This window comes from Phyllobates terribilis, unplaced genomic scaffold, assembly GCF_046119375.1.
Source record: "Phyllobates terribilis strain yellow unplaced genomic scaffold, ASM4611937v1 Scaffold_540__1_contigs__length_1147954, whole genome shotgun sequence".
Classification (NCBI taxonomy): Eukaryota; Metazoa; Chordata; class Amphibia; order Anura; family Dendrobatidae; genus Phyllobates; species Phyllobates terribilis.
In genome coordinates, this window is record NW_027363300.1 from 564,294 (window position 1) to 583,096 (window position 18,803).

Here is an 18,803-nt window from a genome sequence, read left to right on the forward strand (position 1 = left end):
ATTTTTGTTCAACTTCAGCAACTGTGCATTGCATTGCCATGTAATGTGATGCAATGCTATCTTTCTAGCTCTCCCTTTTTACTTCCTTTTGGATAAACAGACATATTAGGCAAGCATTTTGGAGCTTTCACCTAAATAACTACAGGTGGTGAGATAAGCTGCACAATATAATTGACCTTTCAGTATATTGTTGCACACACACCATCTATTTAGCAAATGCCCTTGTTATCAACAGCAGCCTTTTAAACTCACCTGAGCTAACAGGTATGTGCGCTGGTTACTCTGCTGTGCTTAAAATTTCTTTTTTGGTTTGCTACAATGCCTTTTCTGAAACGTTGTCTCCTTCTGCTGGAACACTGACTTCTTTCATTTAATGCCTGCAGACTATAAAAGAGAACCCAACCCAAAAAGTTTGGTTGATTAGTCTGTGGCATTCTGTTAAACTGTTGCTTATGGCGGTCTCTGTGAGCTTCTCAGCGACATTCAGCCAGCCAGGTATCCTGCCTGCAGTAGATGGAATGTGGCAATGGAACGCTGGCTGCGCGTGTCATAATAGGCTCTGAGCCTTTATATACCTGTGCACAGCAGCAGCCACCTTCAGTCTGCTGCTGGACAGCCAGCAGCAGCAGCAGCAGGAGAGGTATGTAATCAGGAGCCCTCCTGCTAAGGGTAGACAGCTGCTCGTTCCACCCCACCCCCCGCCTTAATTGGTTCTCCTCCCTTCCAACGGTGTTGAGGCGGGTGGGAACAGCAGGGGGTGAAGGTGCTGTGTTTAAAGAGGTGGAGTTATGCAGATCTAAAACGCGTGGATTGCAGCAGCAGCAAGCCGAAAAGTGCAGGCATGTAAGGGATCTAGAGGTTGACAACATGTCTTCTTAACGGGAGTCCAGGAGCTCATCTCCACAAATGGACTTTTCAGGATCCTTGGGTGGCTCCGTAGTTTGAAACCAATTCTGGTTATCGCTTCTCGGCCTTTTGGCTAAGATCAAGTGTAGTATCTGTTCTTATCAGTTTAATATCTGATACGTCCCCTATCTGGGGACCATATATTAAATGGATTTTTAGAACAGGGAGATGGAAAAAGAGCTTGCTCTGTCCACTCCACGCATTGACCTGGTATTGCAGTATCTCCAGGACCGGTGCACCCCTTCTTTAATGCAGTTTCTAAAATCAGAAAGAATTGAATTCAATGTTTTTTGTTCATTTTGCTTGTTTGTCGGATTTTGGGATGGACTCTTTGGCTTTGCTTTTCTTCTCCTCATTGGATTTTTCATGTTCAAAGTTGCAGAAGCCAGATTACAAGCTCATTTTGGTTCAACTTCAGCAACTGTGCATTGCATTGCCATGTAATGTGATGCAATGCTATCTTTCTAGCTCTCCCTTTTTACTTCCTTTTGGATAAACAGACATATTAGGCAAGCATTTTGGAGCTTTCACCTAAATAACTACAGGTGGTGAGATAAGCTGCACAATATAATTGACCTTTCAGTATATTGTTGCACACACACCATCTATTTAGCAAATGCCCTTGTTATCAACAGCAGCCTTTTAAACTCACCTGAGCTAACAGGTATGTGCGCTGGTTACTCTGCTGCGCTTAAAATTTCTTTTTTGGTTTGCTACAATGCCTTTTCTGAAACGTTGTCTCCTTCTGCTGGAACACTGACTTCTTTCATTTAATGCCTGCAGACTATAAAAGAGAACCCAACCCAAAAAGTTTGGTTGATTAGTCTGTGGCATTCTGTTAAACTGTTGCTTATGGCGGTCTCTGTGAGCTTCTCAGCGACATTCAGCCAGCCAGGTATCCTGCCTGCAGTAGATGGAATGTGGCAATGGAACGCTGGCTGCGCGTGTCATAATAGGCTCTGAGCCTTTATATACCTGTGCACAGCAGCAGCCACCTTCAGTCTGCTGCTGGACAGCCAGCAGCAGCAGCAGCAGGAGAGGTATGTAATCAGGAGCCCTCCTGCTAAGGGTAGACAGCTGCTCGTTCCACCCCACCCCCCGCCTTAATTGGTTCTCCTCCCTTCCAACGGTGTTGAGGCGGGTGGGAAAAGCAGGGGGTGAAGGTGCTGTGTTTAAAGAGGTGGAGTTATGCAGATCTAAAACGCGTGGATTGCAGCAGCAGCAAGCCGAAAAGTGCAGGCATGTAAGGGATCTAGAGGTTGACAACATGTCTTCTTAACGGGAGTCCAGGAGCTCATCTCCACAAATGGACTTTTCAGGATCCTTGGGTGGCTCCGTAGTTTGAAACCAATTCTGGTTATCGCTTCTCGGCCTTTTGGCTAAGATCAAGTGTAGTATCTGTTCTTATCAGTTTAATATCTGATACGTCCCCTATCTGGGGACCATATATTAAATGGATTTTTAGAACAGGGAGATGGAAAAAGAGCTTGCTCTGTCCACTCCACGCATTGACCTGGTATTGCAGTATCTCCAGGACCGGTGCACCCCTTCTTTAATGCAGTTTCTAAAATCAGAAAGAATTAAATTCAATGTTTTTTGTTCATTTTGCTTGTTTGTCGGATTTTGGGATGGACTCTTTGGCTTTGCTTTTCTTCTCCTCATTGGATTTTTCATGTTCAAAGTTGCAGAAGCCAGATTACAAGCTCATTTTGGTTCAACTTCAGCAACTGTGCATTGCATTGCCATGTAATGTGATGCAATGCTATCTTTCTAGCTCTCCCTTTTTACTTCCTTTTGGATAAACAGACATATTAGGCAAGCATTTTGGAGCTTTCACCTAAATAACTACAGGTGGTGAGATAAGCTGCACAATATAATTGACCTTTCAGTATATTGTTGCACACACACCATCTATTTAGCAAATGCCCTTGTTATCAACAGCAGCCTTTTAAACTCACCTGAGCTAACAGGTATGTGCGCTGGTTACTCTGCTGCGCTTAAAATTTCTTTTTTGGTTTGCTACAATGCCTTTTCTGAAACGTTGTCTCCTTCTGCTGGAACACTGACTTCTTTCATTTAATGCCTGCAGACTATAAAAGAGAACCCAACCCAAAAAGTTTGTTTGATTAGTCTGTGGCATTCTGTTAAACTGTTGCTTATGGCGGTCTCTGTGAGCTTCTCAGCGACATTCAGCCAGCCAGGTATCCTGCCTGCAGTAGATGGAATGTGGCAATGGAACGCTGGCTGCGCGTGTCATAATAGGCTCTGAGCCTTTATATACCTGTGCACAGCAGCAGCCACCTTCAGTCTGCTGCTGGACAGCCAGCAGCAGCAGCAGCAGGAGAGGTATGTAATCAGGAGCCCTCCTGCTAAGGGTAGACAGCTGCTCGTTCCACCCCACCCCCCGCCTTAATTGGTTCTCCTCCCTTCCAACGGTGTTGAGGCGGGTGGGAACAGCAGGGGGTGAAGGTGCTGTGTTTAAAGAGGTGGAGTTATGCAGATCTAAAACGCGTGGATTGCAGCAGCAGCAAGCCGAAAAGTGCAGGCATGTAAGGGATCTAGAGGTTGACAACATGTCTTCTTAACGGGAGTCCAGGAGCTCATCTCCACAAATGGACTTTTCAGGATCCTTGGGTGGCTCCGTAGTTTGAAACCAATTCTGGTTATCGCTTCTCGGCCTTTTGGCTAAGATCAAGTGTAGTATCTGTTCTTATCAGTTTAATATCTGATACGTCCCCTATCTGGGGACCATATATTAAATGGATTTTTAGAACAGGGAGATGGAAAAAGAGCTTGCTCTGTCCACTCCACGCATTGACCTGGTATTGCAGTATCTCCAGGACCGGTGCACCCCTTCTTTAATGCAGTTTCTAAAATCAGAAAGAATTGAATTCAATGTTTTTTGTTCATTTTGCTTGTTTGTCGGATTTTGGGATGGACTCTTTGGCTTTGCTTTTCTTCTCCTCATTGGATTTTTCATGTTCAAAGTTGCAGAAGCCAGATTACAAGCTCATTTTGGTTCAACTTCAGCAACTGTGCATTGCATTGCCATGTAATGTGATGCAATGCTATCTTTCTAGCTCTCCCTTTTTACTTCCTTTTGGATAAACAGACATATTAGGCAAGCATTTTGGAGCTTTCACCTAAATAACTACAGGTGGTGAGATAAGCTGCACAATATAATTGACCTTTCAGTATATTGTTGCACACACACCATCTATTTAGCAAATGCCCTTGTTATCAACAGCAGCCTTTTAAACTCACCTGAGCTAACAGGTATGTGCGCTGGTTACTCTGCTGCGCTTAAAATTTCTTTTTTGGTTTGCTACAATGCCTTTTCTGAAACGTTGTCTCCTTCTGCTGGAACACTGACTTCTTTCATTTAATGCCTGCAGACTATAAAAGAGAACCCAACCCAAAAAGTTTGGTTGATTAGTCTGTGGCATTCTGTTAAACTGTTGCTTATGGCGGTCTCTGTGAGCTTCTCAGCGACATTCAGCCAGCCAGGTATCCTGCCTGCAGTAGATGGAATGTGGCAATGGAACGCTGGCTGCGCGTGTCATAATAGGCTCTGAGCCTTTATATACCTGTGCACAGCAGCAGCCACCTTCAGTCTGCTGCTGGACAGCCAGCAGCAGCAGCAGCAGGAGAGGTATGTAATCAGGAGCCCTCCTGCTAAGGGTAGACAGCTGCTCGTTCCACCCCACCCCCCGCCTTAATTGGTTCTCCTCCCTTCCAACGGTGTTGAGGCGGGTGGGAACAGCAGGGGGTGAAGGTGCTGTGTTTAAAGAGGTGGAGTTATGCAGATCTAAAACGCGTGGATTGCAGCAGCAGCAAGCCGAAAAGTGCAGGCATGTAAGGGATCTAGAGGTTGACAACATGTCTTCTTAACGGGAGTCCAGGAGCTCATCTCCACAAATGGACTTTTCAGGATCCTTGGGTGGCTCCGTAGTTTGAAACCAATTCTGGTTATCGCTTCTCGGCCTTTTGGCTCAGACCTAGTGTTTGGACAAGAGGTTCCTTGTGTACTAGCCCTCGGCCTTCCAGCATCGCCACTTCGGTGGCTTAAGCTGGATGCTGCTATAGGGGGAGAGTGAGGAGGAAACGAGAAGGCGATTCCTGAAGCGACCATGGGTGTCAAGCTTCGCTTTGCTGGGACCGGGGATCCCCGGGTCAAGAATGCTTTCCGTATCGAGGTCTCTGAGGAGAAGAAGGACCATTTCTCGTTGTCATACCTGGTCAACGCCATTTTCTATGAAATCCTGAAGATCCAGAAGTCGGAGATCATCTGTTTGCAGGAGTTCAGAAGGGAGCATAGGTACGTCTTGGTGCTTTCTTCTATGGCGGCTTGCCAAAACCTTTTCAAAACTCTTCAAGTCCTTTCAGAGCACCCTCAGCTGGATGGACTTATCTTCACTGTACTCTACTCTAAGGGGGATATCCCGGTGGTAGTATTCATGCACAACCCCTTTATCTCCCGGGATGATATCACTGCATTCCTGAGAAGACACTGCATTTTTGTGCAATTCTCCCATAAAATCTTAAATGGAGAAGGGCTGTGGACTGGGAAGTATAAATACTTTGTGAGGTTTGGGATAGACCCTCATGGTCCTGGAGGTATTCACTATCCTCCCCTGAACTTTACAATTGGAAGAGACTCTGGATATCTGTTTTTTCCCGAGGCGCCATTGTTCTGCAGGAGATGCAACATGTTCGGGCATATCCAGGATTTCTGCAAACAATTGCCAAACTGTAGAAAGTGCAACAAGTACGGTCATCTGGCGAAGGATTGTTCCAACCCGGTGGTATGTGATGCCTGCGGGGAGGAAGGACATGTGATTCGGGATTGTAAGGCTAAAGTCAAGCCTAGGTCCTTCTCCGAAGTGACCAAAGGTAAGCCTACTGTCCCTGATGTTACCCCACAGGTGACTACTGCAGAGATCAATGAGGAGACGGAGCCCCCTGAGGTTGAAGATCTGGTGGGTGAGGCCCAGACCCTGTTGGACCCTCCAGCCCCTGCTGGGCCAAGTATGGAGATCTCCGAGTTGGATGTGGACCTCCCTCATCAGTCCGAAATATGTGGTGAGGGTGACATGGATGTGTCTCTTGCTCGAACCCCTGCATTGTCCTGGGGTGCTACAGACGAAGAGGTGGCCAGGGATGGTGGCCAAGGAGACTTTACTTCTGGGAGGTCTTTTGATGATGATGATACTCCTGAACTGGCCAATAAAAAACCCAGACGAGAGTACTCACCTGCCAGCGGAGGGTGCGACAGTCCTGCAAGTGACCGCATTTACCCGCAGGATGTCTTCTCCCCTGATGCTCCTTACCTTGGCATTCCTGAGAGCATCAACACCTTTGGGGTGCTTTCCCAGTCTGATGATAATGGATGAGTATGGTGTGATCAACATTGAGTCATGTATTTCTTTTCTTTAATTAATGTCTTGCCAATCTGGTTGGGATGTAGTGTCCCTAAATGTAAGGCAGATCAGATCTAAAATCAGAAGAACAACTGTTCTGGACTACCTGAAACATTTAGGTGCTGATGTTTTTTGCCTTCAGGAGTGTGGGATTCAGGATGCTCCTTGTGACAAAGACTGGCCTTACGGACAGCATATCTGGTCAGGGTCTAATCATAATAAAAATGATGGGGTGGGGATATTAGTTGGGAATAAAGAAATCTCTATTGATAGTTATATTGTGGTGGAGGTGGGCCGATGTTTAATTGCATTTTTGAGTTATAGAGGGTGGCGGGTCAGAATTATTAATTTATATTGCCCTACAGGGAAGGAAGAGCGGCTTGCTCTTCTTGAAAAATTAAGTTTTTTTCTTCCAGGGAAATCTCCCACTATTTTTGTTGGGGACGTTAATTGTGTCACAGAAGGAAAGTGTGACATAACAGGAAAGAAATTGTCCCATTTAATTTGTGATTTTTCCTTTTTAGATGCAGCAGTTATTGTTCTTGGCATGCCACCACCGCCGACATACCATGCTGACCGTGGTGAGATTCATTCCAGAATTGATTTAATGTTATTTTCTAAAAATATGGTATGTTTGGATTTTTCTCAACAAAAGGTACCTTTTTCGGACCATGAATGTTTGAGAGGCGTGTTTTGTGCGAATGGTGACCAAGTGTATGGCGGTGGGGTATGGAAGTTGAATGCAAGGCTGTTAGAGGATGATGAGGTGATGAATGAGTTTAATGTAAAGTATGAAAGATGGAGAATGCGTAAGAAGGATTTTGTGTGTGTTCTTGACTGGTGGGACTGGGTGAAAGTGCAATTTAAAACGTTCTTCAAAAAGTGGGGCTATAGAAAAGCTGCCAGATATAGGAATAGGTTTAATGACCTTAATAGACGGATTGACTGGTTGAGAAAGTGTGTTGCAAGTGGTTTGGAGATGTCTGATCAACTTACTGAGGCTAAGAATGAATTGAAGCGTGTGTTGGATGAGAAAGGAAAGGAAATTATATATCGTACTAAAATTGAGCACCTGGAGAAAAATGAGAAGTGTACGAGGTTCTTTTTTAAAAAAATGAATGGTAGGAAGACTGATATGAATGAAGTTGTGAATGAAAGTGGAACCAACTGTATGGGTGAGGATGTGCTGAAAGAAGTGAATAGGTTTTATAGCAAGTTGTATGATGAGAAATGGATTGACTCTGGGCTTGTGTCATATGTTCTGAATGGTGTGGAGAAAAAACTTGATTCTGAGGAGCGTGATCTGTTGTGTGAGGATGTAGTTCTGGATGAAGTGAAGAATGTGGTGTGGAGTGCTAAAAAGAGTAAGACTCCTGGGAAAGATGGTATACCTGTAGAGTTGTATGTGAAAGCATGGGAAGTTTTGGGAACAGATTTGACTGAGGTATGTAAGTATATGTGGGTGAATGGTAGGTTGTGTGAATCAATGAAAGAAGGAGTGGTTGTGCTTGTGTATAAAAAGGGTGAGAGGAAACGTTTGGAAAACTGGAGACCAATAACACTGCTGAATTCGGATTATAAGGTCTACAGTAAGTTACTGGCAAATCGTATGCGTGAAGTGATTGGTAGTGTTGTGGAGGAGGACCAAGTATGTGCAGTGCCTGGAAGAAGTATGAGTGATAACTTGTTATTGTTGAGAGATATGATTGGGGATTGCAAGGATAGAAAGCAGAAATGTATGACTTTAGCTATTGATTTTGAGAAGGCGTTTGACAGGGTTTCGCATGTGTTTCTGTTTAAAGTACTGGAAAGAATGGGGTTTCCTAGAGAATTTGTGAATTGTGTAAAATCATTGTATGATTGTGTGTCAAGTGAGTTCTTGGTTAATGGGTGGCTGTGTGACAAAGTGAAGATTAGGTCAGGAGTAAGGCAGGGGTGTCCTATGTCCCCCGTCTTATTTGTATGTGTAATAGAACCATTGTTATGTTTGATTAGACGGGATAAAATGATGAGAGGTTTGTTGGTGCCTGGTAGTGGTGGTAAGCATGTGAAAGTGTTAGGTTATATGGATGATGTTGTGGTTGTGAGTGAAAGTATGGCTTCTTTGAGTAGAATTAAATTGCTTTTGGATTTTTTTGTTGGTGCGTCTGGTTTTAGGGTAAATTGGAATAAATGTAGTTTTAAATGTTTTGGAGATAGTAGTATTCGTATGGATGGTGTAAAGTATGAAGAGGGTGCAATCAAGATTTTGGGCGTATTATTTAATGATGACTTAAAAGGGAATGAAAGTTGGGAAGAGTGTGGTATGCGGGTTGAACGTAAATTGAATTTTTGGCGAATGAGAGAATTGACTCTGCGTGGTAAGGTGTTAATTATCAAAGCAGTGATTCTCCCTATCCTGCTTTATGTGGCGACTGTTTTTCCTTCTCCTTACAGGAAAATTAAGAGAATAGAGAAGTTGGTATTCACATTCCTGTGGTGTAGTAAGATGGAGAAGTTGAAGCGGGAGAGCCTTTTTAAGGCTTGTCAGCATGGTGGGCTGGCCTTTCCCAATATTGAAGTTTTTTTAGGCCTTAATTATATTAAGACTGTGGTTATTTTGCTGGGTAAAGGCAATAAAGGTGCTTTTATGGCTAATTATTCTGCTGGATGGATGTTGTATGGGTTATGCTGGAGGAAGAGAGATGCGAGTGTGCCTGTGGCCTTTAAGTGTCCTGTTTGGTATGAGGTGATTGAGAAATTTGTGAGAAAGCATGATTTGTTGAGTGTGGGAATGAATGATTTTAGAATGACCAAGAATGTGGTGAAAAGAATGAGTGCAAATGAGGTAGAGTGTAATATTGTTGGGCTGAGAGGGAATGAGGTTTCAGATGCATGGAAGAAGTTAGATACGTATGGGATGTCAAACAAACAGAAGGATGTGGTGTGGATGACTTTACATAATATTTTACCTGTGAGAGAAGTGCAGAAGAAAAGAGAGTTGATAAGAACAGATGTGTGTCCGAGAGTGGGATGTGGTGGTTGTGAGACTGTCAGGCATGTTATGTGGGATTGTGAGTACGCGTACAGTGTGTGGAAGTGTGTAGGTGGATTGTGTAAGGGTTTAGCAGGCGTGAATTTTGTGGATTGGCGTGTGGCGATGTTTGGAATTGGTGCGTGTAGTCGGTCTAAAGATAGAATTTTATGGTTGATAATGGCTTGTGTGATGGAGAGTTTGTGGGATGCAAGGAACCTTGGACTTTTCAAAAGGAAATCTTTATCAGTGAATGAATGTGTTAGACTTATTCTTTCAAGACTATACCTGATATATAAGTTGGACAGCAGAGGCGGTGGTGGCACAGATGCCGAAGGGATTTGGAAATTTAAAAAGTGGCATTACCTTATCAAATACCAGTGATTTTTTTCTTTGTGATTCCTTGAAGTTTCTGCATTTGTGTTACGTAAAGGATGTTCCCTTGTGATTATATTTCGTCTTATACTACTGCTAAATAAATAGAACCATGATGATGAGAAGTTTTAAGTAGCAAATTTTGGAGAAATTCATACTGTTTGCTAAAAAACTAAACTGAATGGTTTAAAAAAAAAAAAAAAAAAAAAAAAATCTGTTCTTATCAGTTTAATATCTGATACGTCCCCTATCTGGGGACCATATATTAAATGGATTTTTAGAACAGGGAGATGGAAAACGAGCTTGCTCTGTCCACTCCACGCATTGACCTGGTATTGCAGTATCTCCAGGACCGGTGCACCCCTTCTTTAATGCAGTTTCTAAAATCAGAAAGAATTGAATTCAATGTTTTTTGTTCATTTTGCTTGTTTGTCGGATTTGGGGATGGACTCTTTGGCTTTGCTTTTCTTCTCCTCATTGGATTTTTCATGTTCAAAGTTGCAGAAGCCAGATTACAAGCTCATTTTGGTTCAACTTCAGCAACTGTGCATTGCATTGCCATGTAATGTGATGCAATGCTATCTTTCTAGCTCTCCCTTTTTACTTCCTTTTGGATAAACAGACATATTAGGCAAGCATTTTGGAGCTTTCACCTAAATAACTACAGGTGGTGAGATAAGCTGCACAATATAATTGACCTTTCAGTATATTGTTGCACACACACCATCTATTTAGCAAATGCCCTTGTTATCAACAGCAGCCTTTTAAACTCACCTGAGCTAACAGGTATGTGCGCTGGTTACTCTGCTGCGCTTAAAATTTCTTTTTTGGTTTGCTACAATGCCTTTTCTGAAACGTTGTCTCCTTCTGCTGGAACACTGACTTCTTTCATTTAATGCCTGCAGACTATAAAAGAGAACCCAACCCAAAAAGTTTGGTTGATTAGTCTGTGGCATTCTGTTAAACTGTTGCTTATGGCGGTCTCTGTGAGCTTCTCAGCGACATTCAGCCAGCCAGGTATCCTGCCTGCAGTAGATGGAATGTGGCAATGGAACGCTGGCTGCGCGTGTCATAATAGGCTCTGAGCCTTTATATACCTGTGCACAGCAGCAGCCACCTTCAGTCTGCTGCTGGACAGCCAGCAGCAGCAGCAGCAGGAGAGGTATGTAATCAGGAGCCCTCCTGCTAAGGGTAGACAGCTGCTCGTTCCACCCCACCCCCCGCCTTAATTGGTTCTCCTCCCTTCCAACGGTGTTGAGGCGGGTGGGAACAGCAGGGGGTGAAGGTGCTGTGTTTAAAGAGGTGGAGTTATGCAGATCTAAAACGCGTGGATTGCAGCAGCAGCAAGCCGAAAAGTGCAGGCATGTAAGGGATCTAGAGGTTGACAACATGTCTTCTTAACGGGAGTCCAGGAGCTCATCTCCACAAATGGACTTTTCAGGATCCTTGGGTGGCTCCGTAGTTTGAAACCAATTCTGGTTATCGCTTCTCGGCCTTTTGGCTAAGATCAAGTGTAGTATCTGTTCTTATCAGTTTAATATCTGATACGTCCCCTATCTGGGGACCATATATTAAATGGATTTTTAGAACAGGGAGATGGAAAAAGAGCTTGCTCTGTCCACTCCACGCATTGACCTGGTATTGCAGTATCTCCAGGACCGGTGCACCCCTTCTTTAATGCAGTTTCTAAAATCAGAAAGAATTGAATTCAATGTTTTTTGTTCATTTTGCTTGTTTGTCGGACTTGGGGATGGACTCTTTGGCTTTGCTTTTCTTCTCCTCATTGGATTTTTCATGTTCAAAGTTGCAGAAGCCAGATTACAAGCTCATTTTGGTTCAACTTCAGCAACTGTGCATTGCATTGCCATGTAATGTGATGCAATGCTATCTTTCTAGCTCTCCCTTTTTACTTCCTTTTGGATAAACAGACATATTAGGCAAGCATTTTGGAGCTTTCACCTAAATAACTACAGGTGGTGAGATAAGCTGCACAATATAATTGACCTTTCAGTATATTGTTGCACACACACCATCTATTTAGCAAATGCCCTTGTTATCAACAGCAGCCTTTTAAACTCACCTGAGCTAACAGGTATGTGCGCTGGTTACTCTGCTGCGCTTAAAATTTCTTTTTTGGTTTGCTACAATGCCTTTTCTGAAACGTTGTCTCCTTCTGCTGGAACACTGACTTCTTTTATTTAATGCCTGCAGACTATAAAAGAGAACCCAACCCAAAAAGTTTGGTTGATTAGTCTGTGGCATTCTGTTAAACTGTTGCTTATGGCGGTCTCTGTGAGCTTCTCAGCGACATTCAGCCAGCCAGGTATCCTGCCTGCAGTAGATGGAATGTGGCAATGGAACGCTGGCTGCGCGTGTCATAATAGGCTCTGAGCCTTTATATACCTGTGCACAGCAGCAGCCACCTTCAGTCTGCTGCTGGACAGCCAGCAGCAGCAGCAGCAGGAGAGGTATGTAATCAGGAGCCCTCCTGCTAAGGGTAGACAGCTGCTCGTTCCACCCCACCCCACGCCTTAATTGGTTCTCCTCCCTTCCAACGGTGTTGAGGCGGGTGGGAACAGCAGGGGGTGAAGGTGCTGTGTTTAAAGAGGTGGAGTTATGCAGATCTAAAACGCGTGGATTGCAGCAGCAGCAAGCCGAAAAGTGCAGGCATGTAAGGGATCTAGAGGTTGACAACATGTCTTCTTAACGGGAGTCCAGGAGCTCATCTCCACAAATGGACTTTTCAGGATCCTTGGGTGGCTCCGTAGTTTGAAACCAATTCTGGTTATCGCTTCTCGGCCTTTTGGCTAAGATCAAGTGTAGTATCTGTTCTTATCAGTTTAATATCTGATACGTCCCCTATCTGGGGACCATATATTAAATGGATTTTTAGAACAGGGAGATGGAAAAAGAGCTTGCTCTGTCCACTCCACGCATTGACCTGGTATTGCAGTATCTCCAGGACCGGTGCACCCCTTCTTTAATGCAGTTTCTAAAATCAGAAAGAATTGAATTCAATGTTTTTTGTTCATTTTGCTTGTTTGTCGGATTTGGGGATGGACTCTTTGGCTTTGCTTTTCTTCTCCTCATTGGATTTTTCATGTTCAAAGTTGCAGAAGCCAGATTACAAGCTCATTTTGGTTCAACTTCAGCAACTGTGCATTGCATTGCCATGTAATGTGATGCAATGCTATCTTTCTAGCTCTCCCTTTTTACTTCCTTTTGGATAAACAGACATATTAGGCAAGCATTTTGGAGCTTTCACCTAAATAACTACAGGTGGTGAGATAAGCTGCACAATATAATTGACCTTTCAGTATATTGTTGCACACACACCATCTATTTAGCAAATGCCCTTGTTATCAACAGCAGCCTTTTAAACTCACCTGAGCTAACAGGTATGTGCGCTGGTTACTCTGCTGCGCTTAAAATTTCTTTTTTGGTTTGCTACAATGCCTTTTCTGAAACGTTGTCTCCTTCTGCTGGAACACTGACTTCTTTCATTTAATGCCTGCAGACTATAAAAGAGAACCCAACCCAAAAAGTTTGGTTGATTAGTCTGTGGCATTCTGTTAAACTGTTGCTTATGGCGGTCTCTGTGAGCTTCTCAGCGACATTCAGCCAGCCAGGTATCCTGCCTGCAGTAGATGGAATGTGGCAATGGAACGCTGGCTGCGCGTGTCATAATAGGCTCTGAGCCTTTATATACCTGTGCACAGCAGCAGCCACCTTCAGTCTGCTGCTGGACAGCCAGCAGCAGCAGCAGCAGGAGAGGTATGTAATCAGGAGCCCTCCTGCTAAGGGTAGACAGCTGCTCGTTCCACCCCACCCCCCGCCTTAATTGGTTCTCCTCCCTTCCAACGGTGTTGAGGCGGGTGGGAACAGCAGGGGGTGAAGGTGCTGTGTTTAAAGAGGTGGAGTTATGCAGATCTAAAACGCGTGGATTGCAGCAGCAGCAAGCCGAAAAGTGCAGGCATGTAAGGGATCTAGAGGTTGACAACATGTCTTCTTAACGGGAGTCCAGGAGCTCATCTCCACAAATGGACTTTTCAGGATCCTTGGGTGGCTCCGTAGTTTGAAACCAATTCTGGTTATCGCTTCTCGGCCTTTTGGCTAAGATCAAGTGTAGTATCTGTTCTTATCAGTTTAATATCTGATACGTCCCCTATCTGGGGACCATATATTAAATGGATTTTTAGAACAGGGAGATGGAAAAAGAGCTTGCTCTGTCCACTCCACGCATTGACCTGGTATTGCAGTATCTCCAGGACCGGTGCACCCCTTCTTTAATGCAGTTTCTAAAATCAGAAAGAATTGAATTCAATGTTTTTTGTTCATTTTGCTTGTTTGTCGGATTTGGGGATGGACTCTTTGGCTTTGCTTTTCTTCTCCTCATTGGATTTTTCATGTTCAAAGTTGCAGAAGCCAGATTACAAGCTCATTTTGGTTCAACTTCAGCAACTGTGCATTGCATTGCCATGTAATGTGATGCAATGCTATCTTTCTAGCTCTCCCTTTTTACTTCCTTTTGGATAAACAGACATATTAGGCAAGCATTTTGGAGCTTTCACCTAAATAACTACAGGTGGTGAGATAAGCTGCACAATATAATTGACCTTTCAGTATATTGTTGCACACACACCATCTATTTAGCAAATGCCCTTGTTATCAACAGCAGCCTTTTAAACTCACCTGAGCTAACAGGTATGTGCGCTGGTTACTCTGCTGCGCTTAAAATTTCTTTTTTGGTTTGCTACAATGCCTTTTCTGAAACGTTGTCTCCTTCTGCTGGAACACTGACTTCTTTCATTTAATGCCTGCAGACTATAAAAGAGAACCCAACCCAAAAAGTTTGGTTGATTAGTCTGTGGCATTCTGTTAAACTGTTGCTTATGGCGGTCTCTGTGAGCTTCTCAGCGACATTCAGCCAGCCAGGTATCCTGCCTGCAGTAGATGGAATGTGGCAATGGAACGCTGGCTGCGCGTGTCATAATAGGCTCTGAGCCTTTATATACCTGTGCACAGCAGCAGCCACCTTCAGTCTGCTGCTGGACAGCCAGCAGCAGCAGGAGAGGTATGTAATCAGGAGCCCTCCTGCTAAGGGTAGACAGCTGCTCGTTCCACCCCACCCCCCGCCTTAATTGGTTCTCCTCCCTTCCAACGGTGTTGAGGCGGGTGGGAACAGCAGGGGGTGAAGGTGCTGTGTTTAAAGAGGTGGAGTTATGCAGATCTAAAACGCGTGGATTGCAGCAGCAGCAAGCCGAAAAGTGCAGGCATGTAAGGGATCTAGAGGTTGACAACATGTCTTCTTAACGGGAGTCCAGGAGCTCATCTCCACAAATGGACTTTTCAGGATCCTTGGGTGGCTCCGTAGTTTGAAACCAATTCTGGTTATCGCTTCTCGGCCTTTTGGCTAAGATCAAGTGTAGTATCTGTTCTTATCAGTTTAATATCTGATACGTCCCCTATCTGGGGACCATATATTAAATGGATTTTTAGAACAGGGAGATGGAAAAAGAGCTTGCTCTGTCCACTCCACGCATTGACCTGGTATTGCAGTATCTCCAGGACCGGTGCACCCCTTCTTTAATGCAGTTTCTAAAATCAGAAAGAATTGAATTCAATGTTTTTTGTTCATTTTGCTTGTTTGTCGGATTTGGGGATGGACTCTTTGGCTTTGCTTTTCTTCTCCTCATTGGATTTTTCATGTTCAAAGTTGCAGAAGCCAGATTACAAGCTCATTTTGGTTCAACTTCAGCAACTGTGCATTGCATTGCCATGTAATGTGATGCAATGCTATCTTTCTAGCTCTCCCTTTTTACTTCCTTTTGGATAAACAGACATATTAGGCAAGCATTTTGGAGCTTTCACCTAAATAACTACAGGTGGTGAGATAAGCTGCACAATATAATTGACCTTTCAGTATATTGTTGCACACACACCATCTATTTAGCAAATGCCCTTGTTATCAACAGCAGCCTTTTAAACTCACCTGAGCTAACAGGTATGTGCGCTGGTTACTCTGCTGCGCTTAAAATTTCTTTTTTGGTTTGCTACAATGCCTTTTCTGAAACGTTGTCTCCTTCTGCTGGAACACTGACTTCTTTCATTTAATGCCTGCAGACTATAAAAGAGAACCCAACCCAACAAGTTTGGTTGATTAGTCTGTGGCATTCTGTTAAACTGTTGCTTATGGCGGTCTCTGTGAGCTTCTCAGCGACATTCAGCCAGCCAGGTATCCTGCCTGCAGTAGATGGAATGTGGCAATGGAACGCTGGCTGCGCGTGTCATAATAGGCTCTGAGCCTTTATATACCTGTGCACAGCAGCAGCCACCTTCAGTCTGCTGCTGGACAGCCAGCAGCAGCAGCAGGAGAGGTATGTAATCAGGAGCCCTCCTGCTAAGGGTAGACAGCTGCTCGTTCCACCCCACCCCCCGCCTTAATTGGTTCTCCTCCCTTCCAACGGTGTTGAGGCGGGTGGGAACAGCAGGGGGTGAAGGTGCTGTGTTTAAAGAGGTGGAGTTATGCAGATCTAAAACGCGTGGATTGCAGCAGCAGCAAGCCGAAAAGTGCAGGCATGTAAGGGATCTAGAGGTTGACAACATGTCTTCTTAACGGGAGTCCAGGAGCTCATCTCCACAAATGGACTTTTCAGGATCCTTGGGTGGCTCCGTAGTTTGAAACCAATTCTGGTTATCGCTTCTCGGCCTTTTGGCTAAGATCAAGTGTAGTATCTGTTCTTATCAGTTTAATATCTGATACGTCCCCTATCTGGGGACCATATATTAAATGGATTTTTAGAACAGGGAGATGGAAAAAGAGCTTGCTCTGTCCACTCCACGCATTGACCTGGTATTGCAGTATCTCCAGGACCGGTGCACCCCTTCTTTAATGCAGTTTCTAAAATCAGAAAGAATTGAATTCAATGTTTTTTGTTCATTTTGCTTGTTTGTCGGATTTGGGGATGGACTCTTTGGCTTTGCTTTTCTTCTCCTCATTGGATTTTTCATGTTCAAAGTTGCAGAAGCCAGATTACAAGCTCATTTTGGTTCAACTTCAGCAACTGTGCATTGCATTGCCATGTAATGTGATGCAATGCTATCTTTCTAGCTCTCCCTTTTTACTTCCTTTTGGATAAACAGACATATTAGGCAAGCATTTTGGAGCTTTCACCTAAATAACTACAGGTGGTGAGATAAGCTGCACAATATAATTGACCTTTCAGTATATTGTTGCACACACACCATCTATTTAGCAAATGCCCTTGTTATCAACAGCAGCCTTTTAAACTCACCTGAGCTAACAGGTATGTGCGCTGGTTACTCTGCTGCGCTTAAAATTTCTTTTTTGGTTTGCTACAATGCCTTTTCTGAAACGTCTCCTTCTGCTGGAACACTGACTTCTTTCATTTAATGCCTGCAGACTATAAAAGAGAACCCAACCCAAAAAGTTTGGTTGATTAGTCTGTGGCATTCTGTTAAACTGTTGCTTATGGCGGTCTCTGTGAGCTTCTCAGCGACATTCAGCCAGCCAGGTATCCTGCCTGCAGTAGATGGAATGTGGCAATGGAACGCTGGCTGCGCGTGTCATAATAGGCTCTGAGCCTTTATATACCTGTGCACAGCAGCAGCCACCTTCAGTCTGCTGCTGGACAGCCAGCAGCAGCAGCAGCAGGAGAGGTATGTAATCAGGAGCCCTCCTGCTAAGGGTAGACAGCTGCTCGTTCCACCCCACCCCCCGCCTTAATTGGTTCTCCTCCCTTCCAACGGTGTTGAGGCGGGTGGGAACAGCAGGGGGTGAAGGTGCTGTGTTTAAAGAGGTGGAGTTATGCAGATCTAAAACGCGTGGATTGCAGCAGCAGCAAGCCGAAAAGTGCAGGCATGTAAGGGATCTAGAGGTTGACAACATGTCTTCTTAACGGGAGTCCAGGAGCTCATCTCCACAAATGGACTTTTCAGGATCCTTGGGTGGCTCCGTAGTTTGAAACCAATTCTGGTTATCGCTTCTCGGCCTTTTGGCTAAGATCAAGTGTAGTATCTGTTCTTATCAGTTTAATATCTGATACGTCCCCTATCTGGGGACCATATATTAAATGGATTTTTAGAACAGGGAGATGGAAAAAGAGCTTGCTCTGTCCACTCCACGCATTGACCTGGTATTGCAGTATCTCCAGGACCGGTGCACCCCTTCTTTAATGCAGTTTCTAAAATCAGAAAGAATTGAATTCAATGTTTTTTGTTCATTTTGCTTGTTTGTCGGATTTGGGGATGGACTCTTTGGCTTTGCTTTTCTTCTCCTCATTGGATTTTTCATGTTCAAAGTTGCAGAAGCCAGATTACAAGCTCATTTTGGTTCAACTTCAGCAACTGTGCATTGCATTGCCATGTAATGTGATGCAATGCTATCTTTCTAGCTCTCCCTTTTTACTTCCTTTTGGATAAACAGACATATTAGGCAAGCATTTTGGAGCTTTCACCTAAATAACTACAGGTGGTGAGATAAGCTGCACAATATAATTGACCTTTCAGTATATTGTTGCACACACACCATCTATTTAGCAAATGCCCTTGTTATCAACAGCAGCCTTTTAAACTCACCTGAGCTAACAGGTATGTGCGCTGGTTACTCTGCTGCGCTTAAAATGTCTTTTTTGGTTTGCTACAATGCCTTTTCTGAAACGTTGTCTCCTTCTGCTGGAACACTGACTTCTTTCATTTAATGCCTGCAGACTATAAAAGAGAACCCAACCCAAAAAGTTTGGTTGATTAGTCTGTGGCATTCTGTTAAACTGTTGCTTATGGCGGTCTCTGTGAGCTTCTCAGCGACATTCAGCCAGCCAGGTATCCTGCCTGCAGTAGATGGAATGTGGCAATGGAACGCTGGCTGCGCGTGTCATAATAGGCTCTGAGCCTTTATATACCTGTGCACAGCAGCAGCCACCTTCAGTCTGCTGCTGGACAGCCAGCAGCAGCAGCAGCAGGAGAGGTATGTAATCAGGAGCCCTCCTGCTAAGGGTAGACAGCTGCTCGTTCCACCCCACCCCCCGCCTTAATTGGTTCTCCTCCCTTCCAACGGTGTTGAGGCGGGT

The 18,803-nt window shown here is 44.3% G+C and overlaps 9 non-coding genes and 1 pseudogene across 9 annotated transcripts; all 10 read left to right on the forward strand.

Moving 5' to 3' along the window:
• Positions 1-959: 959 nt before the first annotated feature.
• On the forward strand, positions 960-1,150 carry LOC141232781 (U2 spliceosomal RNA). The gene has a single exon (XR_012298960.1). It is a non-coding gene; the product is annotated as a U2 spliceosomal RNA (small nuclear RNA).
• Positions 1,151-2,265: 1,115 nt separating this feature from the next.
• LOC141232782 (U2 spliceosomal RNA) lies at positions 2,266-2,456 on the forward strand. The gene has a single exon (XR_012298961.1). It is a non-coding gene; the product is annotated as a U2 spliceosomal RNA (small nuclear RNA).
• Positions 2,457-3,571: 1,115 nt separating this feature from the next.
• LOC141232783 (U2 spliceosomal RNA) lies at positions 3,572-3,762 on the forward strand. The gene has a single exon (XR_012298962.1). It is a non-coding gene; the product is annotated as a U2 spliceosomal RNA (small nuclear RNA).
• A 6,106-nt stretch (positions 3,763-9,868) lies between these two features.
• Positions 9,869-10,080, forward strand: LOC141232558 (U2 spliceosomal RNA; annotated as a pseudogene).
• Positions 10,081-11,195: 1,115 nt separating this feature from the next.
• LOC141232784 (U2 spliceosomal RNA) lies at positions 11,196-11,386 on the forward strand. The gene has a single exon (XR_012298963.1). It is a non-coding gene; the product is annotated as a U2 spliceosomal RNA (small nuclear RNA).
• Positions 11,387-12,501: 1,115 nt separating this feature from the next.
• Positions 12,502-12,692, forward strand: LOC141232785 (U2 spliceosomal RNA). The gene has a single exon (XR_012298964.1). It is a non-coding gene; the product is annotated as a U2 spliceosomal RNA (small nuclear RNA).
• Positions 12,693-13,807: 1,115 nt separating this feature from the next.
• On the forward strand, positions 13,808-13,998 carry LOC141232786 (U2 spliceosomal RNA). The gene has a single exon (XR_012298965.1). It is a non-coding gene; the product is annotated as a U2 spliceosomal RNA (small nuclear RNA).
• Positions 13,999-15,107: 1,109 nt separating this feature from the next.
• On the forward strand, positions 15,108-15,298 carry LOC141232788 (U2 spliceosomal RNA). Its single transcript, XR_012298967.1, has one exon. It is a non-coding gene; the product is annotated as a U2 spliceosomal RNA (small nuclear RNA).
• A 1,112-nt stretch (positions 15,299-16,410) lies between these two features.
• LOC141232789 (U2 spliceosomal RNA) lies at positions 16,411-16,601 on the forward strand. Its single transcript, XR_012298968.1, has one exon. It is a non-coding gene; the product is annotated as a U2 spliceosomal RNA (small nuclear RNA).
• A 1,112-nt stretch (positions 16,602-17,713) lies between these two features.
• Positions 17,714-17,904, forward strand: LOC141232790 (U2 spliceosomal RNA). Its single transcript, XR_012298969.1, has one exon. It is a non-coding gene; the product is annotated as a U2 spliceosomal RNA (small nuclear RNA).
• Positions 17,905-18,803: the final 899 nt, after the last annotated feature.